General features: G+C 34.0%; 1 protein-coding gene across 7 annotated transcripts in view; it reads left to right on the top strand.

Moving 5' to 3' along the window:
• Pcdh11x (protocadherin 11 X-linked) overlaps positions 1–23,168 on the top strand; it is a 662,237-nt gene that overhangs the window by 88,608 nt on the left and 550,461 nt on the right. The gene's annotated exons all lie outside the window — the stretch shown is intronic.

Here is a 23,168-nt window from a genome sequence, read left to right on the forward strand (position 1 = left end):
CTCCATATAGATTTTAGACATGTCACTCAGAATAGTAGGCAGTAGGCTGCCTATGATGGCCAACACCTGTAATTCTAGCAGCTTGGGAGGCTGAGGCAGGAGGATCTCAAATTCAAAGCCAGTTTCAGCAATTTAGCACAGGCCTTAGCAATTTAGTGAGTCCCTGTCTCTAAAAGAAAATAAATAAACCAAAAACGGGGGCTGGGAATGTGGCTCAGGTGTTAAACCACTCTGGTTCAATTTCCAGTATTTTTAAAAAGAAGAAGAAGAACAGGCATTAGTTTATCAAAGGGATAGGAAAAAGGGAAATAGGGGCACTCTCAAGTGCCCCTCTTATCAAGAGAAAGAGTAGGTCCTCTTAGGGGAAGAACAACATGGTTCTCCTGCCCTCCAATTTTCTTATTGGTCACACAGAAGTTTCTCAAGAATCTGACCCACATCCTCCTCTTGACTTTTGACTGAGAGTAGGATGACATCGGATTTTCAAGTCTCCACTGCAAAGACAAATCTAGGTCACTTTGGCCCATGCTGACTAGTTCTAATTGGAACCTATTTTTACAGATTATATGGTTAGGAAGAATTATCCTTATCTCCCAGAGTTCTAGTTTCTAGTCTGTGTAAGGGTTACAAAAGTGCCCTAATCACAGTACCTTGTGTTCTTATAGACATTTCAGGCCTGCATTTCTTCTGCAAATAACACGTTTTTCGGTGATGAATACATCCTATTGATTTAAGTCACGCAAAGCTGTAGATAAATTGTGTGTGTGTGTATTTTTTTAAGAAAGCAGTTGAGGGTAAGCCCAGTGGGACTAGTTTATGGAATTGTCTCCTTCACCTCATGTTTCCACTGTTACATCTGTGTGATCCTTATCAGTTACAACAGCCTTGAGATATTAGGAGTGGGACTTTTCCCAAAGGAATAAGTGAAAGTAATATACAGAAATAAGAAATAGATTGAAGAAAATATTTCACTTTTCATAGTTTACAAATCATCAATTTTCATGGACAGCTAAATTATTAGAAAGACGGATTCATAATAAGTGGTACATTTAATAATAGTTATGTAGCATTTTAACCCAGAATTATTGATTAATTATTAACCCAGAAAAATTGATTAATAAAGTGATTAATAGATCAATAAAGTGATTCCTCTGCCAGTTATGACTCTGAGTAATTTTGTGCAATTCCTTATGATGTAGTTGGGACCTTCTGACCTAGGAAAAGAGGCTGCAGCCTGAGACTTCACCAGCTAGCCAGAGACAAAGTAGCTTCCTTCTGACCAATATCCAACACAGGACCAGGGTCCTAAAGACTGCCAGTTCTTTGGGAACTTGCAGGAAGGATCACTAATGGGTCATTAAGCATAACAAGCATAAGTTTATTTGGGAAAGTGACATAAGCACATAGTACAGAATACTCAGTGACCCTGACTGGCTCCAAAGATGAAGGGGTACTTTTCACAGTCCTGGGGACTTTTAAGGTGTTTGAAACTAACTGAATTTGGAATTACACTCTTTTATCTGAAGACAAAGTTGTCCACCCCAGGATATCTTCCTCCTTTTTGAGTTGATTGGAATGATCCAGGACTAGAAAGAAGCCAAAACCTGTAAAATCCTGTCTTTCTTAGTCCTGGAAACTTTTGTCAGTACAAAGGTCATAAAAGTCTCCCAACTCAGAGTGACTTGTGTTCTTATTGGCAGGGAGGAGTTTTTGGTCCCCCATGTTATCCTTCAGAAAGCAAGTTGTTCCCTGAGAATATAGCATATTCTATTGACTTAAACTAGGACAAGGTCACAGGTAAATGTTTTTAAAAGAAAGCATATGGGGTCAGCACAGTAGGCCCTGTCTATAGACTTTTCCCTTTAATCTCATGTTCCCACCACTCCCATCTGTCTTTTACCTATCACTTACACTGAAACTTCCCAACTTCAGATTGTCACTTACCATAGAAATATATTTTTCCTCAACAGCCTTTATTATTGAATTTATATGCAATTTTATCAGCAAGCTTCAGATAATTTAAAGGTATAGAATTAAATCTCCATTAGTGACCCAGTGCTAAAGATATTTATCAAACACTGTCACATTTATTTTTGTTACTGTCCATTGATAAAGTACATTTCTTTTCATATTCAGGTTATTTATGTACTTCAACCAATTTATTTATAATCCAGGAAGAAAGCAGGATATTTCAGGATGGTGGGGTCTATTGGGGCAATATTTCTCTTCAGTATTCATCAATTAATAGTGCCTAAGGATTTGGAAAACAGTGAATTTAAACTATAATTGGTAGTCGTCTGAAATGAAAATTTAATTTACCTGAGTAATGTTAACTGATACACAGATATACATTTGACCCTTTATAATTATCTCAAATTCTTACATATTAAATTTGAATTTTCATTTCTTACACGCTTCTCTCTGAAACACAACTCTTTTTGAAACCAAAGTAGTAGCCTATTCCTTATGTAATACTGGGAATGGTTCATTGCCTAAAATTACTTTTGACATTTGCCAATAGCTTTTATATAAAAGTGAAAGTATTTCTTTATTTACTTATTTATTTAAAGAAATGATTTATGGTTTATTTCAGATTGATTCATGATTTAAGCTCATTTAGGCTAACTTTTTGGTGTATCATAGTATTGAGCTATGCTTGAGTAAGATTCATGGCTTACATTCATCAAAGTCTTTTTAAACATATATAAACAAGCTGATTCTAAAATTTACATGGAAAGGCAAAGAAGCTAGAAGAACTAAAACACATTTGAAAAATAATAAAAAATAAAAAAGTCACACTACTTGATTTTAAGGCTTATGTGTTGTTAAGGATGTGATCATAATATGGGCTTAATATTTTCTATTATTTAGAGTATTCAATGCTGTTATGGTTTGGATATAAGGTGTTCCCCCCAAATCTTCCTATGTTAATGCAAGATTTTTGGAGGTGAAATGATTGAATTGGGAGAACTATAACCTACTCAGTCCATCCTAGTTTAAGTTACTTAGGTGGTAATTATAGGCAAATGGAGCATGGCTGGAGGACACTGGTCCATGGAGATTTGCCATGTCCTGAAGAGCTTCCCTCTGCCGCTATGCTCTTCTGCCATGATATGCTGCCTCACTTTGGGTCCAAAACAATGGAGTTAGCCCACCATGAACTATATCTCTGAAACTATGAGCCATAATAAACTTTCCTTTCTCTAAGTTAATCTTGTCATGTATTTTGGCCACAGCAATGCGAAGCTGAATAAAGCAGATCCCTACTATATATACATATTTAATTAAACTATATTATTTTGATATATTTAAATTCATTATATGTTACTGAGGTTGTTCAGGTGGAAGTATAAGTGGCTTTACTCAGAGTCATAACTGGCAGAGGAATCACTTTATTGATCTATTAATCACTTTATTAATCAATTTTTCTGGGTTAATAATTAATCAATAATTCTGGGTTAAAATGCTACATAACTATTATTAAATGTACCACTTATTATGAATCCGTCTTTCTAAAACTATATACAGATTTTGTGAGTGGAGAACTGTTTAGACTAAATGACATTTTTAATTTGAATAATGAAGAGGTTTAAAATAGAGTAAATCCTTTGTCTATAATGCTTTATAGATGACTATTTTTTCCTTTTAAATAATAATGTAAAACAGTGCTGTTTTAGTTTTAGAAGCATGGTAGAATTTAAAATTGTTTTTTTACCTATTTTAAAAAAGCTTTCCCTTGCTTTTAAAGTACTTTCTCCCTAATTTTCATATGCCACTTATAATATGAACATATCAAGAGAGTAAAGTCAGAATAACTTTTTGGTGCCTCAATCAGGAGCAAATGTGAAATGTTCAACTTTTTCATTATGAGAAAGGTAAAATATACTTTATTTCAAATGACTAACAAAATTGAAGAATTGTGCCTACCGGTTCCTTTTAGAATGACTGCTATCAATTCATTTTGCACGAACTGTTATTAATATATAAACATTAAATATGAGGAAATATATTCGATAATAATATTACATTCAATAATCCCTAATTCTCTGATTTGTAAGTATGGTTATGGCATGCATAATTTTATTGTTTGTGTGGAATAGTGATTAGATTTATTAACCAGAAATAACGGGGACCAGATTTTCCCTACACTGTGAAACAATGAAGAGAAAGAGTGAGACAGCGAGAATATATGAAATGATATTTTTCTGAGCTGTGAACATCACTAACAATGATCCCTGGAAAACAGATTTCAGATTTGATTATTCTGAAACTACCATAGACTTTCTCTCTTTGACTTTAGTATAGATTTATTTTCCTTTATCACTAGTTTAATTTTAACATATTATATGGTATCAACCATTTTACTTTTCTTCATCAAATTTTAAAAATTTAACTCAATTTCCTCATGCAACATGATCTTTATATGTCATGGCATTAAATTAAATTAATTTTGTATGCCTATTTTTCTAGTTGGGGCAATAAAGTCACCTTTAGTTTTAAATTGACTATTTGACGTTATGCCTTTTTTCCTCACATTGAGAAAACTGGCATTAGAACATGAAATAATGAAACAATGCTAGTTCTCTTTAAAAATGCATAAGCTTCTATTATGTATATGTCTTTATGTCCTATTCCCAAAAGGAGAACAATATGCATGAATAAATATTGTCTCTTAACTAAAGTTGCTACAACTTCCTTTTAATATCTGAAGGTTGGAGGAGTCAAAGTAGCCTCAAACTTCTAAATTGGAACCTTCATGTTTTCACAAGATCCACCCTCACATGCATATCTTCAGTTTTAAAAAAGCACTTGAAAATGTATACATCTGCCCAAGTTGAAATAACAGGGACCAGGTTTTCCCTACACTGTGAAACAATGAAGAGAAAGAGTGAGACAGCAAGAATATATGAAATGATATTTTTTTGAGCTGTGAACATCACTAACAATGATCCCTGAAAAACATGGAGGTAAACCTAAGATTGCCACAGTTTACAATCTTTTTGTTTGTGGTGATGCTAGGTATTGAACCCAGGGACTCAGGCCTGCTAAGCAAGTGCTCTATCATTAAACTGTATCTCCAGCCCTCATAGTTTATGAACTTGAAGGAGTTTTCACAACACAATGTAGAACTCCCTGAATTGAAGAGACAGAGATGAGAATCTGAAAAGACCATGATTTCTAGAGTTTTGGGGACAGAGTATTAAAAATAAAAGAACTACATATAAAGGAAACTCTGGGGGTTAATAGGTGTCCCATAGTTATACATCATTTACTAATCAGTGTATATGTGGAGAAACCATCTGAAATCAGTTAAAAAATCATTAGTATTGTAGAATAGTTTTCAGTGCTTACACAAGAATGGGAATAATATTTGTTTTTATGAGCCTATCAAGGAAAAAAATTGTACTTCTAGGGTACTGAGAAAACTATATAGTAAAAGTGTTTCTCAATAGAAAGTAATAAGACCAAGGCAGAACATCTGGACTAAAGTCTTCACAGTACATGATTCCTACTATATGACATTCTGAAAAAGTAGCAAAGACTTTCTAAGTAACTTAAATTTATACCAGAGAATTTTTTTGTTTTTATACCTTTATTTTATTTATTTATTTTTATGTGGTGCTGAGGATTGAACCTGGGACCTTGCTTGTGCTAGGTGAGCACTCTACTACTGAGTCATAACCCCAGGCCTAGCAGAGAAAATTTTGATGATATTTATAGAAATACAGAAATACCCAGAAGCTAATACACTAAAATTCACAATGAATGACATGAAAACTAAGAATACTGAGCATATAAAAAACAAGTAAACATTGCCTATGATGAGAATAATCAGTTAGTAAACACTGACCCAGAGTATAAATGTTACATTATAAAAGGCTATCCTCCCCCCACCAAACAAAAAACAAAAAAGAAACAAATAAAAAATAATTGATAGGTTATATGGTTACCTTACATTTTGGAGTTTGAAGAACTGCTAGCCTTTTTTTGAGAGTATTTTATATTCCCACTATCAGTGTATGAGTGTTTTCAGAAATTATCAATATTATTAAAGCACTGAAAACAAATGACTCATAAAGTCACAAAAAGAGATGGAAGAAACCTAAATTCATACTAAATGAAAAAAGACAATATGAAAGGCTACACAGTACATGATTCCTACTATATGACATTATGGAAAAGGTAAAGCTATGGAGACAGAAAAAAAGTCAATGGTTGCCATAGGTTGAGCAGGTAGAGAATAAATAGATGAAATATTGGCAGTGGAAAGGAAAGGTGGGGCTTGGAGAATTGTTAGATCAGTGAAACTACTCTGTAAATAATATAATGATGGATATATGTCTTTATATATTTGTCTAAACCCATAAAATGTAGAGCACCAACATTGAACCATAATATAAACTCTGAACTTCAGGTGAGATTGATGTGTCAATGTAGGTTCATCAATTACAACAAATGTACAACTCTAATGGGGAAAATTGATTATGGAAGAGACAATGCATGTAGGGAGGTAGTGAATGTACTGAAAATCTCTGTACCTTTCTCTCAACTTTGATTTGAGCCTAAAACTGTTCTAAAATAGAGTCTATTAAAAAATTTAATGTATTTACCACATTGTAAAAACCAAAAAAGGAAAAGCACATGAGCATCATAACAAATGGAAAAAAATCATTTGATAAAATTACCATACAATACTTATAAAAATTCTTAGCAAAATAAGAATAGAAAAGAAATACCACAGTGCCTGCAAGCTAGGCGAACCTGCAACCCACGGGCGGGCGGGTCAGGCCCAGCAACCAGCCAAGTGACAGAACAGCTACACGCGCCTGCGGGGAACGCGGACCGGACCCACTAGGACAGGTCCGGCGGATGGCTGAGGGCCAGGCCCGTCCCCTCCCCCAGTGTCTGCAAGGTAGGCGGGACTGTGAACACCAGCAGAGCTGGCCCAAAGCCTGCTGAGGGGCGGAACCGGCCCCTCCCCCAGTGCCTGCAAGCTAGGCGAACCTGCAACCCATCGGGAGGTTAGGCCCAGCAACCTACGGAGTGACACAGGTGCCCCTGGCGCCTGCTGGGTAGGCGGGCCTTTGACCGACCAGCAGAGCAGACCTAGGGCCTGCCAGCATGGTAGACGGATCACACTAATTGGAGGAGGATCACAGCCACTACCTGCCCTGCAAGGGTGATTTTTCAACTATACAAGAGCAATATAAATAAATAGAGGGAAAATATCAAAGACACAACAATTTCACCAAGCAGAAAGAAACGCCAGCAGTATGAAACGACAAGGAAAGAAAGGACCACAGGCAATGCAGTTCAACTCAACTTTAGAAGAGGTAATAGCTGCAACAGATGGAATGTCAGATAGAGAGCTCAGGACATACATGCTTCAGATGATCTGGAGTCTCAAGGAAGACATGAGACAGCAAAATCAGACAATGAAAGATCACATTGACAAACAAATCCAGGAAGTAAAAGATCAATTTCACAGGGAGATAGAGGTAATAAAAAACAAACAAATAGAAATCCTAGAAATGCAGGAAACAATAAACCAACTTAAAAACTCAATTGAGAATACTACCAGCAGAGTGGATCACTTAGAAGATAGAACATCAGACAATGAAGACAGAGTATTTCAACTTGAAAAGAACATAGATAGCTCAGCAAGTCTACTAAGAAACCATGAGCAGAGCATTCAAGAACTATGGGATAATATCAAAAGACCAAACTTAAGAGTCATTGGGATACAGGAAGGCACAGAGCTCCAAACCAAAGGATTAAGCAATCTATTCAGTGAAATAATATAAGAAAACTTCCCAGACTTGAAGAATGAGACAGAATCCCAAATCCTAGAAGCCTACAGGACGCCGAATGTGCAAAATCATAAGAGATCCACACCTAGACACATTATAATGAAGATGTCCAACATACAGAATAAGGAGAGAATTTTAAAAGCTACAAGGGAAAGGAAGCAGATTACATTTAGGGGTAAACCAATTAGGATAACAGCTGATCTCTCAACACAGACTCTAAAACCTAGAAGATCCTGGAATAACATATTTCAAACGCTAAAAGAAAATGGGTTCCAACCAAGAATCGGGTATCCCGCGAAATTAAGCTTCAGGATGGAAGATGAAATTAAAACATTCCACGACAAACAAAAGTTAAAAGAATTTGCAGCTAGAAAACCATCTCTTCAAAAAATCCTTGGCAAAACACTACAGGAAGAGGAAATGGAAAACAACAATGAAAACCAACAGTGGGAGGTAGGACAGTAAAGGGGGGAAAATAATCAAAGAGGAAAACAAATCAGGTTTAATAGCATTAATAAACAAACTATGGCTGGAAGAACAAACCATATCTCAATAATAACCCTAAATGTTAATGGCTTAAACTCACCAATTAAGAGACACAGGCTAGTTGAATGGATCACAAAACAAGACCCAACAATATGCTGCCTACAGGAGACGCATTTGATAGGAAAAGATATACATAGACTGAAGGTGAAAGGTTGGGAAAAATCATATCACTCATATGGACTGCGGAAACAAGCAGGAGTGTCCATACTCATATCAAATAAAATAGATTTCAAGCCAAAGTTAATCAAAAGGGATAAAGAGGGACACTACATACTGCTCAAGGGAACCATACACCAACAAGACATAACAATCATAAATATATATGCCCCAAACAACGGGGCTGCTATGTTCATCAAGCAAACTCTTCTCAAGTTCAAGAATCTAATAGACCACCATACAATAATCATGGGAGACTTCAACACACCTCTCTCACCACTGGACAGATCTTCCAAACAAAAGCTGAATAAGGAAACTATAGAACTCAATAATACAATTAACAACCTAGACTTAATTGACACATATAGAATATACCACCCAACATCAAGCAGCTACACTTTTTTCTCAGCAGCACATGGATCCTTCTCAAAAATAGATCATATATTATGTCACAGGGAAACTCTTAGTCAATATAAAGGAGTAGAGATAATACCATGCATCTTATCTGATCACAATGGAATGAAACTGAAAATCAACAATAAAAGAAGGAAGGAAAAATCATGCATCACTTGGAGAATGAACAATAGGTTACTGAATGATCAATGGGTTTTAGAAGACATCAAGGAGGAAATTAAAAAATTCTTAGAGTTAAATGAAAACAGAGACACAACATATCGGAATCTATGGGACACATTGAAAGCAGTTCTAAGAGGAAAATTCATTGCTTGGAGTGCATTCCTTAAAAAAAGAAAAAAACCAACAAATAAATGATCTCATACTTCATCTCAAAATCCTAGAAAAAGAAGAGCAAAACAACAGCAAAAGAAGTAGAAGGCAAGAAATAATTAAAATCAGAGCTGAAATTAATGAAATCGAAACAAAAGAAACAATTGAAAAAATTGACAAAACTAAAAGTTGGTTCTTTGAAAAAATAAATAAAATTGACAGACCCTTAGCCATGCTAACGAAGAGAAGAAGAGAGAGAACTCAAATTACCAGCATACGGGATGAAAGAGGCAATATCACAACAGACACTTCAGAAATACAGAAGATAATCAGAAATTATTTTGAATCCTTATACTCCAATAAAATAGAAGATAGTGAAGGCATTGATAAATTTCTTAAGTCATATAATCTGCCCAGATTGAGTCAGGAGGATATAGACAACCTAAACAGACCAATATCAATTGAGGAAATAGAATAAACCATCAAAAGATTACCATCTAAGAAAAGCCCAGGACCGGACGGGTATACAGCAGAGTTTTACAAAACCTTTAAAGAGGAACTAATACCAATACTTTTCAAGCTATTTCAGGAAATAGAAAAAGAGGGAGAACTACCAAATTCATTCTATGAGGCTAAAATCACCCTGATTCTGAAACCAGAAAAAGACACTTCAAAGAAAGAAAACTACAGACCAATATCTCTAATGAACCTAGATGCAAAAATCCTCAATAAAATTCTGGCGAATCGGATACAAAAACATATCAAAAAAATTGTGCACCATGATCAAGTAGGATTCATCCCTGGTATCCAAGGTTGGTTCAATATACGGAAATCAATAAATGTTATTCACCACATCAATAGACTTAAAAATAAGAACCATATGATCATCTCGATAGATGCGGAAAAAGCATTCGACAAAGTACAGCATCCCTTTATGTTCAAAACGCCAGAAAAACTAGGGATAACTGGATCATACCTCAACATTGTAAAAGCAATCTATGATAAGCCTCAGGCTAGCATCATTCTGAATGGAGAAAAATTGAAGGCATTCCCTCTAAGATCTGGAACAAGACAGGGATGCCCTCTTTCACCACTTCTGTTCAACACAGTTCTCGAAACACTGGCCAGAGCAATTAGACAGACGAAAGAAATTAAAGGCATAAAAATAGGAAAAGAAGAACTTAAATTATCACTATTTGCAGATGACATGATTCTATACCTAGCAGACCCAAAAGGGTCTACAAAGAAACTATTAGAGATAATAAATGAATTCAGCAAAGTGGCAGGTTATAAAATCAACACGCATAAATCAAAGGCATTCCTGTATATCAGCGACAAATCCTCTGAAATGGAAACAAGGACAACCACGCCGTTCACAATATCCTCAAAAAGAATAAAATACTTGGGAATCAACCTAACAAAAGAGGTGAAAGACTTATACAATGAAAACTACAGAACCCTAAAAAGAGAAATTGAAGAAGACCTTAGAAGATGGAAAAACATACCCTGTTCATGGATAGGCAGAACTAACATCATCAAAATGGCGATATTACCAAAAGTTCTCTATAGGTTTAATGCAATGCCAATCAAAATCCCAATGGCATTTCTTGTAGAAATGGAGAAAGCAATCATGAAATTCATATGGAAGAATAAAAGACCCAGAATAGCAAAAACAATACTAAGCAGGAAGTGTGAATCAGGTGGTATAGCGATTCCAGATCTCAAACTATACTACAGAGCAATAGTAACAAAAACAGCATGGTACTGGTACCAAAACAGGCGGGTGGACCAATGGTACAGAATAGAGGACACAGAGACTAATCCACAAAGTTACAACTATCTTATATTTGATAAAGGGGCTAAAAGCATGCAATGGAGGAAGGATAGCATCTTCAACAAATGGTGCTGGGAAAACTGGAAATCCATATGCAACAAAATGAAACTGAATCCCTTTCTCTCGCCAAGCACAAAAGTTAACTCAAAATGGATCAAGGAGCTTGACATCAAATCAGAGACACGGCATCTGATAGAAGAAAAAGTTGGCTACGACCTACATGCTGTGGGGTCGGGCTCCAAATTCCTCAATAGGACACCCATAGCATAAGAGTTAACATCTAGAATCAACAAATGGGACTTACTTAAACTAAAAAGTTTTTTCTCAGCAAAAGAAACAATAAGAGAGGTAAATAGGGAGCCTACATCATGGGAACAAATCTTTACTCCTCACACTTCAGATAGAGCCCTAATAACCAGAATATACAAAGAACTCAAAAAATTAGACAATAAGATAACAAATAACCCAATCAATAAATGGGCCAAGGACTTGAATAGACACTTCTCAGAGAAGGACATACAAGCAATCAACAAGTACATGAAAAAATGCTCACCATCTCTAGCAGTCAGAGAAATGCAAATCAAAACCACCCTAAGATACCATCTCACTCCAGTAAGATTGGCAGCCATTATGAAGTCAAACAACAATAACTGCTGGCGAGGTTGTGGGGAAAAGGGTACACTTGTACATTGTTGGTGGGACTGCAAATTGGTGCAGCCAATTTGGAAAGCGGTATGGAGATTTCTTGGAAAGCTGGGAATGGAACCATTTGACCCAGCCATTCCCCTTCTCGGTCTATTCCCTAAAGACCTAAAAAGAGCATGCTACAGGGACACTGCTACATCGATGTTCATAGCAGCACAATTCACAATAGCAAGACTGTGGAATCAACCTAGATGCCCCTCAATAGACGAATGGATAAAAAAAATGTGGCATTTATACACAATGGAGTATTACTCTGCAGTAAAAAATGACAAAATCATAGAATTTGGTGGGAAATGGATGGCATTAGAGCAGATTATGCTAAGCGAAGCTAGCCAAGCCCTAAAAAACAAATGCCAAATGTCTCCTTTGATATAAGGAGAGTAACTAAGAACAGACTAGGGAAGAAGAGCACGAGAAGAAGACCAACATTAAACAAGGATGAGAGGTGGGAGGGAAAGGGAGAGAGGAGGGAAATTGCATGGAAATGGAAGGAGACCCTCAGGGTTATACAAAATTACATACAAGAGGAAGTGAGGGGAAAGGGAAAAACAGTACAAGGGGGAGGAATGAATTACAGTAGTGGGGGTAGAGAGAGAAGAGGGGAGGGGAGGGGAGGGGAGGGGGGATAGTAGAGGATAGGAAAGGCAGCAGAATACAACAGACATGAGTTTATCAATATGTAAAGCAATGAAGTGTAACTGATGTGATTCTGCAAGCTGTATACGGGGTAAAATGGGAGTTCATAACCTGCTTGAATCAAAATGTGAAATATGATATGTCAAGAACTATGTAATGTTTTGAACAACCAACATTAAAAAAATAAATTAAAAAAAATAAATAAATATTTTAAAGTTGTAAATCAAAAAAATTAATAAATAAATAAATAAATGCAGGTTAAAAAAAAACAAAAAAACAAAACAAAACAAAAAAAGAAATACCACAACCAAATATAGAACACTTATGAAAAACCTACCATTAATATAAAAATGGTAAATAAATGACTGATTTCCCTTGAATATGAAGAACAACATATCAATTATTAAGCTACAATTGTATTAGAAATTAACTGTGTAATCTTTTGACATCTGGCATTTGAAAAGGGAATTAACAGTCCTGACATAGTTAGAGGGAAACATAAAAATTTTAATAATCCTAATACTCCACATTTTTAAAGACTAAAGAAATAGATAACACCAATAAGCCACAGGCTTATTTCCGCTGTTTCATATAACAATAAAAAAATCTCATATAATTGGTGAAAACCATCTATGATTTCAATTTACTTCTGTTTTTCTCCTTTCAGAGGTACATGTCCCAAAGCTATATCTTTTTTAATATGTTTTTTAGTTGTCAATGGATATTTATTTATTTATATGCCATTCTGAGGATTGAACCCAGGGCTTCACACATGCCAGGCAAATGCTCTACCACTGAACCACAACTCCAGTTCCCTAAAGCTGTATCTTGTTCTTAATGGGGGGTGGGGGAGTTCTCTTGTTCTGTACTTAGTATTAGACCTAAAACAGCTTTGCCCTTTTATACCATTAGACTTCCTTGATCTCATCCTGCTAAAATTAGGGTTAACTACTTCTCACACAAAAGAGAAAATTGAAAATATTGTGTGAAGTACGTAAATCTAACTGGATTTTATTGGTAAGAAACAAGTGGCTTACACAGAAATAAGTGGCTTAGTTTGAAATTTTAATAAGAACAGTTTTGGGTGTGGTTAGAATTCATTACATTTGCTGATACTCCACAAAAACAGAACTACATCAAAACCGTTGTGATGAAAGCTAGTGGCACATCAAAAGTTGTTTAAAGTGCATGTATCTGACCTCACACAATAGGAATAGTCACAAAAATTATACATAAATCATGTTTTAAAAATTAAGACACATAAAATACATAAAGTAATTTTTCAGATGAATAATGTAGTGCATCATTATGTAACATCAAATAATCCTTTGATATTTCCTCCTTTCCCTTGGATTTTTATTTCCAAGCTGTGTCTGTAGAAAACAGGTTGGAAGGGAAATTTTCTACAGGATGAAAATTAAAATATTTTATTTTATAAAATTATGCTATTTGCAGGAAAATGGATGGAACTTGAGACCATTATGTTAAATGAAATAAGCCAAACTCAGAAAGTCACAGTGATGTGCTTTCTTTCATTTGTGGAAGATAGAGAGGAAAATGAAAAAGAAAGTTGGAGGAGAGCTCATGAAAATCAAAGGGATATCAATAGAATAGAGGAAAGGGACCAGGGAATGGATGGAAGAAAGTATAAGGAAGTGATATTAGCCAAATTATGTTACATTATATGCATGTATGAATATGTAACAACAATTCCCATATTATCTACAACTATAATATACCAATAAAAATGTGGGGAAAATAAAATAAAATAATTTACTTTAGCTCATTCTTCAAAATTCTTCAGTAATAGTCAAAGATTATATATAGGTTTCCTTTGAAATATATTTACACATTTAAGAAAAGTATGTAATGTAAAACTAGGTTATTTATGATAATGTTATCATTAGTTGACAGAAAATAATTCTTTTGTGAAACTTATTTTAAAGACATTTCATACTATTAAAATATAGTTTTCAAAACACACGTCAAATACATTAATCCATTAAGTGTGATTACATTAATAATTAGGACAAAACTATCACATGACATATAGTAGTATAACATTAGGCATAAAATATTCTTCTCTGAAAGGCTTTATATTAACTGCTTACAATTGCAGTTATCTCACTTTTTTCCTCCAAGTTTTCATAGACATCATGTGTATCTTCTTAAATGTTAGAATGATGTCATTGTTTTCATATATTTTGGAAATCATATACTGCTCATAGGGAAAATTAATCTCTGAAAATTTAGATTAACGAAAAATACTTTCCAGGTATGAGATGAAAGCTCTGTGAAGTGACTAGTTTTATTTTCACTATATAATCCTTCAGAACTAAATCTCTAAACCCTCTCTAAAATACACCACTAAATAGTGCGAAAGTATTAGAATGCTATGCCAATTTGTTTTGCTAATGTGGTGACAGTCAAAACTGAAAGAATAAGATTTTATGATGTCAAGAATAAAAGTAACTCTAGCTTTATAATTAAAGTCAATGATAACCTTAAATTAATTCCTAAATTATAGGGCCTCTTTAATCCCAAAATATAAAGGCCACTTTTGTTGCATATGATGAATTAGAGGTATAATTTTTTTTATATCTTAAACTTGAAAGAATGAAATTCTCAATCCTAAATATCTTCTTAAGTTAGAAGACAGATGCATTATAATAAATCTCTGAGATTATTAAGAACAAAATATTTTCTAGTATTCTAAAAATGTAGCCTATCTGCAGAATTATATGATAAATATCATGTTTAAAATAATAACAAATATGAAAAATAACAAACTTATACTTTTGATTACAAGAATAATCAGGCCTTTATGAGAACTAAAAATTGTCTTCTAAGCTTATATAATTATAGGGTTAGTTTAAACTTTTAACTGTTTGTAAATTTATATGTATTTTTTAAATATGACCCACTGTAATATGAACCAGTAATTCAGATAGCTAGAAAATTTTAGGATGTAGGTGCTATAAACATGTAATTTTGCAGGGGCGGGTATTGAGAATTGAACTCAGGGGCACTCGACCACTGATCCACATCACCAGCCCTACTTTGTATTTTATTTAGAGACAGGGTTTCACTGAGTTGCTTAGCACCTGGCTGTTGCTGAGGCTAGCTTTGAACTCTCAATTCTCCAGTCTCAGCCTTCTCCCCACTGGAAGTAGAGGCATGTACCACTGTGCCAAGCAACATGTAATATTTTTAAGAGAGACACATAGAAATGAAAATATAAGTAAGACTTTATATGCACACAAAAACACACACTCATGCTAAGTCCTCTTTGTGGTAAAACTGAATACTCTGATCTATTTCATTTAGTAAACTAAGATATATTTTGGTATTTTCTATTGATTATACTCTTCACAATACTACTTTTCATATAGATACTATTGTTATACCCATTTCACAGATATGGAGAAATAAGTAGGTTGAATTACTGTCTCCATTTCACATATCTATGAGGCATTTTGAAAGAATATTTATTTTGGTTCAAGTAGTTATTAAATTTTGCTTTTTTTACACTCCTGTTGTTGGGGATTTAATAATTTCCCCTTTCAGCATTATACTGTTAAAGTATTGACATTGAAGAAGCTTTGTCAGTAACATAATCTTATTCATAACCCATACTTTGAACTGCAAAATGTTGCAATCCAACAAGTTAATTAAAAAGCACTGTTTGTGAAATGAATCTGACACACCTTTCCAATGTACATTTATAAATATACTACAGTGAATCTCACCAACATGTATATCCACAAGACACTGCTTTTATTTTGAAAATGTAAATAAATAAATAAATAAATGAATAAATAATATCATTAGAGGAGGGGCAAGAATCAGGGGAAGTAGGACTGGATAAGTATGGGGAAGTATTGGGGACTGAATTAAAACATAATATATCTCATGCATTTATGTCAAAATAAATTCAAATGTATAACTGTTATGAATCATTTATAAAAAAACATGTTTTACTGTAAGCATTGTTAATGACCATAAAAAATATAAGGAAACTGTAAACTGTGCTTAGGGTTTGGATTTAGATTTTGAATTTGGATATTCAGATTTGGATTCAAGCCTGTTTCCTTTTTATATATTTTGCTATTTAAAATATTAAACTAGGAAAGATTTGTGATAACTTTAAGTGAAGTACAGGTTGAAGTAATGTATATTTTAAAATTTAGCAATGATTTGCATTTTACATTTTGTTCACTCTGATTTTTGTTGTCTTTGTTCAATTTTCATTCTTTTTTTCTTTTGCATTTATCCACTTTAGTTATTCAGATTTTCCACATTTATGAAGACAAGTCATAAGGTACACTCTTTGGTGTTTAAACCACAGGAGGCCAGGTTAAAATTCTTAAAGTTGTACCTCAATACAACATTATACTGAGGGCACACATATATTTTCCTGGCTGAGTACGTGACTCTATATATTTTGAGTGAAGAGCCTGTAATTTAATTCTGAAACATGTATTGTATAGGTATCCATAGAGTACAAAAGACCTCAGGTTCACAAGCGTAAGGAAGATTCTGAGTAATCAACCGCGGGGTGCTGCTTCGATAAAACTTGTGCTATTAAAGAATGCTCCAGGAAATTCTGTACTCAGATTAGGACTTCCTACAAAATTTTTGACATGTATCCATGCACTTGAGTGTGTAACTAGGGAAAAGTGTATATGTAGGGTGTAGACATCTAAAATATCTTGATACCTAATTTACAGAAATGATCCTTTTCAACTTCACCCAGGTGAAAATCTTGATGTAAATGAGATACAAGACACAGAAGGTAAGAAGTTGTTACCACTGGTTACTGGTAACAAGTTTTGCTTCCCAGATGTTGAAGTTTGAATACCAGAGAAGCACCCAGCCAAGTATAGAAGGCAAGTTTTATTTAAAGTATAGTACTACAGGCTATACTTCCTCCTGTGAGGAAGAAGGTGGCCATAGCTGGTATTCAAAGAAGCAGGAGTGTCCTGCCTCTTTTATACATTTAGATTCTCTTGTTCTCCTGCCCTCTTCCCCCTTATCTTGATCCTTCCTTTCCTCATCCAGTGTACAAGACCAGTGCTCCTGGGATATGCTGGTGGGCTGGCCAAAAAGTGAGAAGCAGATGGGCTGGAAGGGCCAAAGGTGGAGTGATCCCAGGCAGGAAGGGAGAGGCAGCCAAAGAGGTGCTTCATTAACAGCTTTTAGGAAGAACTGGAAAGGCAAGTAACCTTGGTAATGGAAGGAAGGGAGGATTCTGGAGGTATTAACATTTCAATCACCTAGAGGAAGTCTCCAACCAGACCCAAATTAGTTTTTATTTCACCTATCCAACTATCATCATCTACACTAACTGCCTGTCCTTAATTCTTGCTTCAAAGCAATTTAAGTCATTTATTTCTCTGGATTCACATTTTGGGAACATATGTGCACTTGCACGATGTGCTTTGCATAAATACACTATAGACAAAATATCATTATTTTTAAATATACACTTAGTAGTTGTAGGGAGTTTTATGTTTGATACTCTTAAATTCTATATGGTTATTTTAGATATAACTTATTTAATTTCACAATTAAATCGTAATATAATTTGCAGTTTAAGATTTAAAAGAAAAAATAGGAAGCAGGAAGTGCTTATAAAGATCTTTTTTTCCTTAAGGAGCTACAGGGTGGGACTTATTCTTAGGAATTCCTTCCTCTACTGCTCTCTTGTGGGCATATAGAGTGATTTTGCCCCAGGTCTTGCATGGGAAATGCACAAAAATCAGTGACTGTTGTCTTTTCCAATTTGCTGTTGGCTGCCTTAAACCATATTCTCTCTGGGTATACACTTCTAGTAACTTAGGCAGCATGCTCATATCCTCCTGATTGCTCAAACTTCTGGGAATCAGAAGGCAATCTTGTTTCTATGTCTAAAATCAGACCCAGTCACAAGGATGGAAGTGCCTTCTAGGCGTTCTGTTATGAGCAGTTCTACTCCACCCATGTCACCTTCCTACTCTAGGCTCCTGAGGCCCCAGATATGTTTAAAATTTTAATGTCTGGCATTATTTGTTATAGGATGTCATATTGAAGTCTAAAGTACATGGAAGGGGTAGTAAGAAAGCATTATGACATATGAGGATTATCTCAATGAAAATTCTTGCAAAGATGAGCTCAAGTAATGGCAGCTTAAAAAGTACAGGGGAAGACTAAAAGAGCTGATTCATAGTTAATCTGCTAACAATTTTCAAGCATTTTTTAGGAAGGCAGATGTAGAGGGAAAAATCTTACAAGAGAAAATACTGTGGGTTACAAAAGTAACTGTGAGAATCATATTATCATAGGTTAAAGCATTGGGAATTTGCATCTGATCATTATAAAATAAAGATTAATAACCAGGAAAAAACCCAGCAACATGACAAGAGTTTGGTGGAATGGGATAATACTTTATTGGAAGTCAAATACTGAGAATTCAAATCCAATACTGTGTTTATAACCTGTGTGACTGTGAATAAATCTTCAGCTTGTAGAACTTGGCTTTTTTTTTCTTCTGTGAAATGAGGTTATGTTAGATGTTCTTTAAAATCCATTCCAGATATATTTTAATGATTTTATGTTTGTGAATTTAACCAGAAAAAGACCATATGTAATTAATTGATATTATAAAAGTTCCAAAGAGGAAAAAACAAGAAAACATAGAAGTCAAGCATGTATTTAGAAACAGGTAGAATTTAAACTAAGTAGATCATATAGTTGCTTAAAAAGCTGAGATTTTTACAGGCAGACAGAAAAAGGTGGACAAAATTGAGAATTCTAGTAGGAAATATAAGGGACTAAGTAAGAACAAGGGAATTGTTTGTAGATGGGCCAATAAAGAGACTAATCCAGAGTTAAAAATGATTCATCAGATCGGGATCATTTGCGTTAAGAATTCATTCTAGCATAAGTTCTCACAGAATGAGTTTTAAGACCAAAATACATTTCAAAGCACAAAATACTTTAAAAACATTGAGTCATGAAGTAGAATATTTTGCTTTCTTTATTAGGTTTAAGCTCCATGTGATTATTTTCTGCTTTGCTTCTTCTGAATTTCTAGCATTTAGACTATTGGTTGCAATATGAATATGTTTTGCCCATGTTCAAGTTTGCTTTCGATCAGTCAGAATTGATTTTCACATCTTGAAAAATGGGATATTGTACATTAAAGGAGCCTTGTAAAATCACTCCCATGTATAGAGAGACATAAGAAAGATACAATTTCTATGAGCAACATTATTATTTTTTCAAAAGGAGAACTAGACATTTTTGTAGTTTTTCAGCTGAAGGCATTTATGACTATATTCTAAGTATTAGTAAATAATGGATATTAATTTTTCAAGTAGAAATCGTAGCTAGCCATCCATGGTTTATTTTTTTTTCAGGACACTGTTTTAAATGGGAGTGTACCTACACTATGAAACAACCTCTGCTACTAGAATGAAAGCTATTTGAAAGTCAGCACACTACAACTGCTGTTTGCTATAGAACACTGTGGAAGAGTACTATTTGAAGCAGTTTAAAACAGCAGGACAGCAGTTCTATTGATAGTAACAGAATTTGTGTGGCCTTCACATTCTGCAGCCCTGGAAAGTAGTCTTTTTATTCTTCCATGTGATTTTTAAAGCTACAGTTATAATATGTAAGCATTCATAAGAGATCTAGATAGTGTTTTCATACCCATCACTATGAAGAATGAAAGGGCAGACATTCTTTGACCATGGATTAGCATGATAGATGGTTTCTAAAATTTGGGAGTTCTATGTATTCATTTTCCACTTTAAAGAAATGTTATCCATGTTGAATTTTTGTTCCGGGTATGTGAAATATTAAAATTCCCTGAAATTCATTTTTAGCAAAACATAATTTCCAGAGAAAGCAATGTGACTCCTGATTCCCAGGAGTTTTTCATAACTGTCCCTGTCAAAAAATTGTATAATAAACAATAAATCAAAATTCATGATTTATTTTTCTCATTGAGGTAATGAAGCCATGGAGAAAATGACATTTTCTGATAATTTTAAGCTAAGGATATGGAAATTTCTTATGTTTTTATTATTAAAGAAGCACTGGTGGGAAAGAATGATTCCAGTTTCTCTATTAGAAGTCCTTCAAGGAAGTTGAACTAGCAATCGCCAGGCCTACTTGTTGGTATGGATGTTATTATGGCACTTTTATGGGTGTTGTAACTGGTTCTTCCACATCTTTTGCTAATAATCTTCAGAGTTGGATGCCTAAAATAAAACTACCCTAAGCTCCCCAACATTCTCTACCTCTTTTCTGTTCCTTTCTATAGGAAGGAAACAGGCATTATGGAAAGTTAATACTGTAGCAAATTTTCCTGAATATCCATCTCATATGAAAAATATATACTGAAAATACAATTTAAAATGACTGTTGCTTTCATGTTTACATATAACTACAAAACAGATGAATTAGACATTTCCTGTATGTTAGAATTTGACAATGGATGATTTTTTAATCAGTAGTCCTTTCAGTGTAAAAATAATAGCACCTCCTCCTGTTCTACTTTGAGACATAATGTTTGAGGTAAATTGAAGATAAGCAGTTTTATGATTTTTTCTTAACTTTTAAAATTCAGCAACAAGCATTATCTTTTTTTTCTTTTTGTTCCTTTTCTGTAGTCAGTTTGAACAGGTTTTTTTTTGTTTGTTTTTACTGAAAAGAAGTCACCATTTGTGAACTTTGAAAAAATATTAAACAATCAAAGAAGGAATAAAGCTAGGATATAATAGCTTTTGTAATATGTTGTTTGTATAACTATATTGGAATGGGAAAAGATGTCTGCTTTGGGATATAACAACCACTAGAGAATCTAATCACAATCTATGCTGAAGAAATGCAGTGGGACTTTTTGAAATGGAAGATATGGTAATTAAATAATTACCAGGCTACCTCAGTTACACTTCTGCCCTTGCTATCTCAATGCAAGCTGGCACAGCAGGGAAAGTTTGGAAATTCAGCATCTACCAGTAATTTCTTGTAATTGTTTATTCTCATGAAGGTTTTAACTACAAATTTTCTTCTATCTATGAAATTTAGACATACATTTTAGTATATTACCTTTATTTTTTACTTTTCTAAAACTACATCATGAATCCTGATCATTGTATACTGATTTAATATTCTCTGATTAGACTGGGAAGCTGGTAAAAACAGTTTGTTCAATTGTTGATTCTTGAAAGTGGAGTCTAGAAATCAGGTTGTTTCTTACGAAGTTTCTATGTTTAGCACTGATATACTATGAGACATGTTGGCATCTCCAAGAACATAAGATTGATGTCAATTATATATATGAATTGCAACATTACAGTAGAGGTGATGGTTTTGGAATATATTTTAGCTTTCTATTCTGACATACTTTGAAATTGATAATAGAAAATATTGGGAAGAAATTCTAATAAGTAAGGCCTTTGAACAAACTGGCACAGTTCCAACTACATAATAAACTTTGACTAGCCATTGATAGCATCAATATAAAAAATTACAGGTACATATATGGCCTTTCTCTTTTCTGAAATAAAGAAGTCTAACTTCTAATTAAAAATGTAAAAATTTCACAATATGTTTCTCTATCATCTGTTTTACAAGCTTTATTGATGTATAATTAACAAATCATATATATTTCAAGTATAGAACTTTATGATTTGATAAAAATATACATTATGAAATGATTACAACATTAAGTTAATGCATCCATTACCTTAAATGATGCCCTTTCTTTTTTAATGAGAACTCTTCAAATATTATTTTTAAAACAAATTTCAAGGATATAGGACAAATATTGTTAACTATAATCACCATTCTGTACATGAACTTTTTAGAACATGTTTGCCTTATAAATAAAAATTCATAACTTTTGACCACAATCTCCCTTTTTCTCTCTCACTACCCAGCCCTGGTCAATCACCATTCTACTCTTTTTTTTTATGAGTCTGGCTTTATTGTTTTCTTTTTTATTTTCAATATAAAGTGATCTCAAAAAGTATTTGTCTTTCTCTTTCTGGTTTATTTCAATTAACGTAATTCCCTCCAGGTCCATCCATGTCATTGCAAAGAGCAAGATTTTTCTCTTTTATTACTGCTGAAAAAACATTTCATCATAAACTAAATTTTATTTATCCATTTTTCTAGCAATAGATGCTTAGGTTGTTTCTATACCTTAGCTGTTGTGAATAGTGCTGCAATGAACATGGAAGTACAGATATATCTGACATAATGATTTCATTTGCTTTGGATGTATACCTGGAAGTGGTGTTGCTGGATCACAGGATGAGTTATTTTTAATTTTTTGAGGAAACTCCATGCCGTTTTTCCATAATGGCTGTGCCAGTTTTCATTCCCAGTGACGAGTATGCAAGTGCTCCTTTGTCTTTACATGATTACCAATGCTTGTTACCTTTTAACTTTTTGATAATGGCCATCCTTGCAGGTATGAGGTGATAATTTACTATAGTTCTAATTCACATTCTCTGATAATTTGTAAAGATGACCACCTTTTCATGTCACTTGTATATTTTCTTTAGAAAAAATATCTATTCAGGTCTTTTGCCCATTTTTATTCAGTTTTTTTTTTGTTTTGTTATTGAGTTATATTAATTTCTTATATATTTTAGATAATGACTCCCTCAGATATATGGTTTGAAAACATTTTTCTCTCATATTCTAGGTTGCCTTTTCATTTTGCTTAATATTTCTTTTATTGTGCAGAAGCTTCT

This window comes from Urocitellus parryii, chromosome X, assembly GCF_045843805.1.
Source record: "Urocitellus parryii isolate mUroPar1 chromosome X, mUroPar1.hap1, whole genome shotgun sequence".
Taxonomy (NCBI): domain Eukaryota; kingdom Metazoa; phylum Chordata; class Mammalia; order Rodentia; family Sciuridae; genus Urocitellus; species Urocitellus parryii.